Source organism: Lolium rigidum, chromosome 5, assembly GCF_022539505.1.
Source record: "Lolium rigidum isolate FL_2022 chromosome 5, APGP_CSIRO_Lrig_0.1, whole genome shotgun sequence".
In the NCBI taxonomy this organism is placed as follows: Eukaryota; Viridiplantae; Streptophyta; class Magnoliopsida; order Poales; family Poaceae; genus Lolium; species Lolium rigidum.
Window position 1 is genome coordinate 20962534 of NC_061512.1, and position 9955 is coordinate 20972488.

The window sequence follows — 9955 nt, forward strand, 5'->3', positions numbered from 1 at the left end:
ATTGCTTCTATCTACTGATGTTTGGCTAATATGCATATTCTCTTATGTGGTTTTACGCTTTGGGATAGGGAGATCACAAGAATATGGACAGTGTACAAAGAGTATCTTTTGTGGGAATAGTGCTCCTAGTCTCTTTTTTTTTTAAAAAAAACGGGAAGAGTGATCTAGAAGGACCCCGGATGGTGCTTTATATTATTGCCAGTGGGATACATTTTAAACATACAGCACTAATAAAAATAAAAATATACAACATAGTCCTAGAAATTTGCACAGCGGACCCTAGAACAAAATAAGAAAAGGGAATCCAGTCCTTTAGTCCTCCCCACTGGATCTGAGACACCGCAGCCGATCTCGGAAAGAGGCCTCGGCATATGAGGTTGAAGAAACGCCAAAATTTGGCGCTTGGAGATGTCTCCGTATCGGCCACATATCACGACATCGAACATGGCCACCATGTAGTATTCTCCAGATTGCAGCACAAACTGACATCCCCTTCTTTCTCCAGCTCTAAAATATAGCACTCTGCTCTTCTCCACCCTCTCGCCACAATGCCGGGCCAGGAGAAGAAATCTCGAAGAATTGTTCTGGATCCAGACGAAAAACACCAGACCAGCAATTTTACTAAAATGTCCTTTGCCATCTCCAGCACTGCAACATATCCACCATGGAAATAGACTGCAGGAGGAGTTGCCTAGCTCCAGCGTCGTTTGGGGTCGTCGTAAACTAGCCAAGGAGGAAGAAACATAGCGGCATGAATCCTAAAAGTAGCATAAAGCCAAAGACAAATGTAGATCTACCTGTACAAGATCCATCCCTCGTCCTAGCACATCTCGTGGCCACCTAGCAAGGGCACCAACCGCAGGAGAGGTTGGATCTATGGCGGCTAAGTGGGAGTCGACTCTCAAGGCTGACGGATAGCTAGATGTGGAGAGAAAGAAAGCACTTCCTCTTAGGTTGGACGTTGTGCTCCTAGTCTTTGAAACATCAAATGAGTAAAGAGAAAACATATGTGTCGCAGCGTACTACAAGAAAAAACTGTCGCTGCTGAGTGGTTGTAACATCCCAACATTTAGGACCAACCTCGGGCCAGATTTAGATTTTGTGCATCAGTATGCATGCATTTGAAAATGAGGGGAAATTTTTTGTGCTTTAAACAAAACCTTAGAGGGAACAAAATCTCTTATGAATGGCGACTAGGTTTAGGTTATCATTTGAATGTTATAGGTTTTGTAGGAAAAAATGTCATAATTTTGGGGACAGTAATTTGAGTTCACATTTGAATCTTGACTTAGTTCTTCATCTTATTGTTCGACAAGATTTATGCAGTGGCTGTATAAAATTTAGATTATATCCGAGTGCTAAGGCAAATTGGATTTTATATGGCAGCGATTAATTATATCAGAGGCTAAGCATGGAGACTATGCAAACACACATTCGAGCCTGTCCCTCATCATTTATATGTGCATACACGGCCAGATTCACGACCAGGCAGGCAGCTAGTATATGCGAAACTGCAGATGCAAATCAATCTTCACCGTGTTTGTAAGTTGTACGTATACATGTTAAATACGGTGAATACATATACGGTATACCAGGTGGCCGGCCGGAGAGGTCCACCTGACAGGTGCAGTCGTCGATCGGCCGGAGACATCCACACAACGATCAATGAGTCCATTGGTTGTTACGTGCATGTATAAGATGTTCGATTATTGCACCTACGTATATGAGTCCGGTTCAACACGGCTTGTGCATGAGCTGAGTCGATCGGCCGGATGTAGACTCGCATACGTGACATGTTATCTCGGAGGAGAGTTCCGAAACAACACTTTTCCCGTCATACCATCCAGAGGTTCTAGAAGCAGAAGAGATTTAAACAGCGAGCCAACCTCATGAAGATAAGACGTGGCTCCTACGAAAGAAATTGAGCTGAGGATATCGGGGAATTGGTTGCGGAAGTCACGGCCGTATCCTTATCTGGTGGCTGGGCTGCCGCCTATAAAAGGCAAGGGATCAAGGCATCTGAGGAAAAAGAAAAGACCAGCCGGAGGCAGAAGACACGCACGGGAGAAGAAACCCAGCTCTCGTACACGGCGACAAACTCATCCATCTCCATACATCCATCAAGCCAGGAGCAAGATCGGAGAAGCATCCATGGAGGCGAAGCTCAGCTTTCCCAATGGTGAGAATCACGAATAATATGGCCAATCCCTCTTCTTGTTTCTGCCTCGCAGCTAGCATGGTGGTGGTGAGTCGGACGCCGCTGCCATGGCGTTCGCCATTGTGCAGCCCAACGGCCGGCGCGTCTGTCACACCAACGAAGTTCGCCGTCACCTGTCCGTTCGCGGCGAGCTGGAGTCGATGAGGGCAACACCGTGGAGGGGAGTCACCGGCATACAGGTGCAGCCCCGGCTTCTCGACGTACAGGTACACGGCGTACCGCTCGGCTCATGGAAGCGGCCCGGCGTACCGGTTCGGCCTTGTGCTCGACGCATAGGCGCAGCTCGGCGGCAGCATATATACAGGAGCGGCTCGGTGTATAGGCGCAGCCCGGAACACGCGACAAGCAGCTCAGCTCTCAGAAGAAGTCCGGCGGACAGGTTCATCCAGGCACTTGACGTACGGGCTCAGCGCGCCCAAAGTGCAGGTCCAGCTCCACCAACGGGCGTTCGGTGTACAGGTACAGGAGTTGACGTGTATGCAGTTGCGCCCTAGCCGCTGCCATGGCGCTCACCATCGTGCAGCCCAGCGAGTGCCCAAGGACAAGCCGGTGTACAGGTTCAGAGATGCACTTCGTGTAGGAACCGACGGACAGGCGTGGTTCAGCCCGGTGAACAGGCACAACAGTTGGCGGTCGACCGGTGCAACGGCATCGATATTGTTGCTCCCGGTGTATCGCCGCTGCGCGCTGGCCTTGTTATCCTCTACTGGTTGCAGGACGTACAGGAGTATAAAGGCAGGAGATGAGAAAAGGTTGCAGCAGACGTACATGTTGAAGTGGATGGATGGCTCCCGTGCACACATCCATGCATGTCCCATGCGCATGGGCTGATGAGTTGGCCGACCCTCGCGACGTACAGGTTGCTCACGACGTACAGGTTGCTGCGGTGCTGCTCCGCTGGACGGCGCCCCGACACGACTCTACCGCGACCTCGTGAGACGGCGCCCAAGCTGCGCCGACTGCCGTGTACTCGGCGTCGGGCCCAGTCACGGCGCCGACCACACCGGCCATGCCGACATGAGCGTGTGTTGGTTTTACACCGACGCAGGTCTCCAGATAATTTACTCCCGCGAGGCGTACCCCTTGCACACCCCGACGATGCCGCTAAGTCGTCAAGAAGTCCTAGCTAAACGGACTGCATCATGCTACTTCAACAACATACATCATCGCCGCTCAAGACCGACGAGGCGCGACGGCGAGGGCGGGCGAGGCCGCAGCACAGGCCACGCTTACAGTGGCGCGTGTACCGACGAGGACACGGGCCCTGCCGCTGCCCACACACATCTTCATCATCATCATGCATGCAGGACGTGAAGCGAAGACGACGAAGACGACCACACGGCTTAATCGGAGGTGTCTCGCGGCGTAACCCGCGGGAGTAATTAACCGGGAGCCTCCCGAGGCCCCGGGAATCAGGAGACTGCAATCGCCCTAGTCAGGCTGGCCGCGCTAGTAGGCCACGGAGCGCAACACATGGGAATTGTATTTGTTATCTATATGATTAATGAAATACTGTTCCCGAATCTCTTTTGTTTCTTTGTGTATTATTATACACTGGCACGCCCGCACTTTCTTTCTTTTACCGATCCCCGGTGTGCATGAGAGAAACCACGCCCTTCCGCCCTACTCGCGGGAGTCGCGCCGTACGTTTTTCTCGTGTCAAACAAATTGGCACGCCCGGTGGGACTCTGGTTCTCCTCCCATCTTCGCTTCGCCGTGGTCGTCGGAATCGTCTTCGCCCGTCCATCCATCCGCACATCATGCTGCATGACAAGGCAAAGGTATAGAGCTCCGCTGATCGAAGATATCTTATGCAGGAGGACTATACAAGTACACGGAGCCGATGACGATCCACTTCGGGACGCGGCCTCCGACTCGTGTTCTTCGAGGTTGGCGCCAAGGTGTACATGCACCAAGCGCAGGACCCTGCACAATTCCAAGTTGTGCAGTCCAAGAAGGCGCAAAGGCGGGCGGCCGCCAAAGCAAAGAAGGAGCGCCGCGAGCTTATGCTTGAGGCCCGCGCCCTGTTGAAGGAGTCAACAAGGGCCGAAATGCGAGGAGATGTGGAGGCAGCAGAACGCCTACGCATCATGGCCATCAACAGGAGAACAGGTGCGGCGTCACTGCGTGCGCCTACACCGACACCACCTCCAGCCGCTGCTCGCACCAACAACTAGGCGCACCGAGGTCGAGCTCCTCGAGGGCTTGGAAGCGGCGTCCTACCACTTGCGGAGGCTTATGGCAAGCGCTCGCTTGTCCGATAGCCCGCACCCGCTCGAAACTACAGGAGGAAGTACCGTAAGGTACAAAACCTCCAACAACGAGATAAGCTCCCGCATCGCTCAATGCGCGGTGCCGGAGGAAGATTGGTCCCTTGATGCGAAGGACCTTGCTCGACAAGGTGTTCACCTACGCGAATACCTTGACCCCACCCTACAACTTGTTCCCCGATGAGTGGGCGAACGAGCCGTTGAAGGTCAAGGAGATGGTGCGGCGAACCATCATGAAGGAGTTTTGGAAACGGCGCTCACGCAAAGAGCCCATTCTTCCAGGTCCTACGGTCTCCATCAACCTTGAAGACTATAGGCGGGGAACGTGGGCAACGTGCCTCCACACGTCGACGGTGGACGGGAAGTCACTTCCCAATGACAATAGGTTCTCCGTTCTTCGGAACGAGGCACCTGCGCCACGCAACGAGGACCTGCGGCGAGAATTTCGCCAGCTGCAGGACCAAATGGACAACATCCAACGGCGGCTTCGTGATCAAGGGGCGCCACGTACATCGCCGACGCGAGCTGGGGGCAGGACGACGCGCCAAGTCCCGAGTTATCGTCCTCAACATGAGCGTCGAACCTTGGCGCCTCGACGTCCGCCTTCACCAACTCGACCCATCTATGGGAGGCATCCTAACATGCCCCCACGGTGGAACCGATGGTCACGCCATCAAGACGAGGAGCGGGACTCTCGTCCCACGCAAGTGTGGTGACCAAGGGATCCTCTACGGGCGCCATTTCCCCTTCGACCTTCTTCCCCTCATAGGCGGGGAGAGCAACTTCATGCGCGCTTACCAAGAGAAGCGGCCACTTCATCTACTCGTGCTGCACCACCAGTTCTTCCCACCCCACAGGTACCTTCGAGGGCCGCCACGGAGAACCAACGCAAGCGGGAGAGACGCCGAAGGAACCGACGAGTTCTGTACAAAGAACTCGAGGACTTGGTGTTGCGGTACACCCGGGTTCGTGTGCGACCCGATGGCGGGGTCGTGCAAGAAAATGACAGGATCGGCTTCCGCATCTCCCCCGAGTTGGAGCGTCATGAGCGGTACAATTACCTGCTCAACCGCCTAACACCGAAGCCACGCAAGACACCCCCAGGACCAGCGGAAGCAAAGAGTGCAGAGGTTCCACCCTCGCTTCCTTCAGCAACTCCTCGACAAGACGATGAACAGGTGAAGGTTACCACGACACCTCGCGTCTTCGGCGAAGAAGAAGGCGCCAACGTCAACAGCTACGCCCATGGAAGGCATCGAGAGATCTCATTCCCCGTCCTACTCCAACAACGGAGTGGATCTTGGGGCGGAAACCAATGTCACCTCGGGACAAGGCACGATGCTCTCCGCGGAACCCTCTCTTGTTTCCCTTTCAGGTGTAGAACAAGACAAGGAAGCTATCGCACGACAAAAGGCTGCAGAGGAGAAGGTGTCTTCAGAGAAGAACCTCGCTTTGTGCGGCACTGTAGCAGTGCGCCCACGGCTAGAGCAAAATGAAGAATGGAAGCCTCCCCAAGTTACCCATGAGTTCGACTATCCCTCAGATGAGGAGATTGTCCCAAACCCAAAGGCGGACTTCAAGATGGCGTTCCTACCACGTCTTGGCCATGTACGCTCATGGTTCAAGGGTGCCGATGCAGGGACGAAGTCAAGCACATCCACGTCAGAGGAGGGAGCAAGATCGGCTGCCCCATGTCTTCCCATCATGACCGGGAAGGGCTCACTTTCCGATGGAGACTCGGGATATCATCCGGATATATCACCGCGTCACTACACCGACATAACCTCGAGACTTCCACTGGATCGAGATGAGCTTTTGCAGGTAGCAAGTCGACCTGGACCCAGCACACGACTAAAGTCCATTGCACTTCGAAGTGTGACGGACGGGTCAGCCGAAGAGGAGGGCACGGATGATGACCACAATGACGAAGAAAGCTTCTCCGACGCCTCTTCATCATCTTCGTTGCAGAACCTTCCACACTCTCCGCCATACCACGAACTCGCTCCTTCCGAGTTGTCGGATCGCGAGGACAGACTTGAAGATCTCCACACCGCACCTGCCCACATGGCGATAGACGAGGTGAACAAGGATGGCACCGCATCTGCGGAAGCAAGTGCGCCAACGGCGCGAGAGATGGCCCTGGAGGAGCAAGTGAAGAAGCAAGGCAACGCGCTTAACAACCTGACGACAAAGCTTGACACATTCATCGAGCTCATGATGAATAAAACGAACAACACCACCAACAATGGCGCTCCATCACCAAGCTCGCCGCACAGAGTGGTAGACCCACAGGAGAAGGAGCTTCAAGATGGCGCTGTAGCAGCAACGCAGCTCAACGATGGGCGCCAACTTCAAGAACCAAACACACACGCTCGACAGTGGGCAAGCCCGGCAGGTGCTTCCAATGAAGCACCACAACCAAGCGTGTTAAAAGGATACCACGACTTCATTGAAGACATGGTGACCAAGAGGTTCAAGCAGGCTGACGGTCGATCAAACCCCTCAAACCTCGAGAGAGCGAGCTAGAAAAGCCATACGAAGCATGGCACGACAGGGTGTCATTCCCCGCCGGATGGCACCCACCAAAGTTCCGTCAATTTGATGGGACTGGCGACGCAAGGGAGCACTTGGCATACTTCGAGGCGGCGTGCGGCGACACCGCAAATAGCTCATCCCTTCTCCTTCGCCAATTTTCAGGGTCATTAACCGGCCCCGCCTTCCACTGGTATAGCCGCTTGCCGGTCGGAGCCATCGGAAGTTGGGCAGGCATGAAGGAGGTCTTCAAGAAGCACTTCGTCGCCATGAAGAAAGACTTCTCTATTGTTGAACTATCGCAGGTCCGACAGCGTCGAGAGGAGTCCATCGACGAGTATATCATCCGCTTCCGCAACGGCCTACGTGCGTCTCGCTCGGGAGATGCACCTTGAGGACGCCATCGAGATGTGCGTCCATGGGATGCAGCAACATTGGTCGCTTGAGGTATCTCGGCGTGAGCCAAGAACTTTTAGTGCCTTAAGCTCGGCGGTGGCAGCCACGAAGTTAGAGTTCGAGAAGTCACCGCAGATCATGGAGCTCTACAAGAACGCCAGCGCATTCGACCCCACTAGACGCTTCGCATCGACATCCAAGCCAATTAACAATGGAGGCAAGATGAAGGCAACTGCGGAGGCGAACGCCACCAGGGTCTTCTCCTCGACACCACAAGGCAATGTGCCCTTCTTGGGTGCAAGAGGTGATCAAGCCGGAGGAAGGCAACGCCCATCATTGCAGGAACTCCTCAAGAAGCAATACATCTTCCGCAGGGAGCTAGTAAAGGACATGTTCAATCAATTGATGGAACATCGAGCCTTGAACCTACCAGAACCTCAAAGACCCGACCAGGTGAGAATGACGGATAATGCTCTATTTTGCCCATATCATAGGTACGTGGGTCATGTCATCGAGGATTGCATCGCCTTCAAAGAATGGCTACAAAGAGCCGTCAATGAAAAGAGGATCAACCTGGACCCAGAAGCCATCAATCCCGATTATCATGCGGTGAACATGGTAAGCGTCACGCCAACCGCTACATCAAGCCAAGGCATGGAGCACGAAGATGCATGGGTGCCGCTCTCACAAGTTGAGAGCCAGCTATCCAACGTTGTCCTTGCTGCGGTGCCCATGCCCATCTCTCAAAGGGGTGCGACCCCGACCGCATGCAAGGAGGAGCCATGGAGCATGGCGCGTAGAAGGTCGTACTCGAGGAACCTCCCACTTCCACCTCATCGCTCGACATCATCAACACGCGCTCCTCCAACAATCTTAAAGCGATTCAACCCAAGTCAACGCCGCCCTCCGTCAAGGTTTGTCCCTCTATCAGAGGGAGACGAGGCGTTCCCTCGACGGGGCACGTTCTGCCCACTTTGGCACAGTTCATGCCAAAGAAGAAGGCGCCAAGCGGTGGGACGGAGGAAGTACAAGAGGAAGCTACCTCTTCCCAATCATCCAACGTCGTGAGCTGCAACGTCATCCTTGACTACAAGGACACGCCTAGTTCCGATTCCGATGGCGTGCTTACTCCCGAAGAACAGGAGGCGTTCCTTGCTGAAGACGCCATGAAGAACTTGCAGGTGGAAGAGGTGAACATGAACCTGCGTGGAGGCAAAGTTCTGCCCGACCCCGTGAAGCCCAAGCAAGCTAGAGTTGACAAGCCGGCGGCCCAGAAGGAGGTCCCTTCGCACGAGGAAGCGCCAGAAGGTCATGGTGAAGGGAAGACGAAGCCACACGACGTTGACTACAACATCATCGCCCACCTCAAGAGGATCCCTGCACTTCTGAGTGTGCATGATGCACTCATGATGGTCCCGGACCTTCGTGAAGCCCTTGTCAAGGCGCTCCAAGCTCCGGAACTCTACGAGGTGTGCATGGCAAAACACCGCCTCTTCTCCAACCCCTTATTCGTGAATGAGATCACGTTTGACGAAGAGGACAACCTCATAGAAGATGGCGCCCACAATCGTCCGCTCTATGTGGAGGGAAACATTGGCGTTGCATACCTTCGTCGGATCCTCATCAACCCAGGATCTGCGGTAAACATCTTGCCCCTCCGGAGCTTGAAGCGGGCCGGTTTCACGGAAGAAGACTTGGAGTCCACAGATGTGATGATATGCGGCTTCGACAACCAAGGAAAGCCGACGTTGGGCGCCATCACGGTGAAGATCCAAATGTCAACTTTCAGCTTCAAGGTGCGATTCTTCGTCATTGAAGCGAACACCTCTTACTCGGCCCTCTTGGGGAGGCCATGGATACATAAGTATCGTGTGGTGCCTTCTACTCTTCACCAATGCCTGAAGTTCCTCGACGGCAACGGCACACAGCAACGCATCATCGGCAACACCAACCCCTACACCATCCAGGAGTCGCATCATGCAGATGCGAAGTACTACTTCCCCGTTGAAGATAGCGACTAGAAGATGGGGCGTACAACACCACCGGTTGATGTTTTAGTCAAACCAGGTGTCACATCCGAAGTGGAAGCAAGGCGCCTCATCATGCCGTGTTCTCCGGCCGACGTACAGGGCGCTTCCTCCCGGAGTCACAAACATGCTGGGCGTAGACGATCTTCCTCAACAGCGCAACGGCAATTCAAGCACTCCTTCCCGTCGGGGGCGGGAGGTTCTACTCCAACCTCGCTGGGGGCAGGCTCTTCGACACCTACCCCATCAGCACCGTTACTATTGAAGGCAAGATTACCATCACCGACAACAATCACATTGAGGTCGACCGCGACGCCTTCAAGCGAGACTACCACATCCTCATCGACTTTGGCGCACCATGAGCCCGGTTGTTTAACTCTTGGAAGCTCGCAGGTGCCCAGATGGACTCAAAGGTGCCTATCGGCAGCAGTGATGCGCCGGCGCCCATCACGCTGCGGGCACGCGGCGCCCGAAAGGACGAGCACATGCCCGCGCAAGGAGGGGTGGTTAGG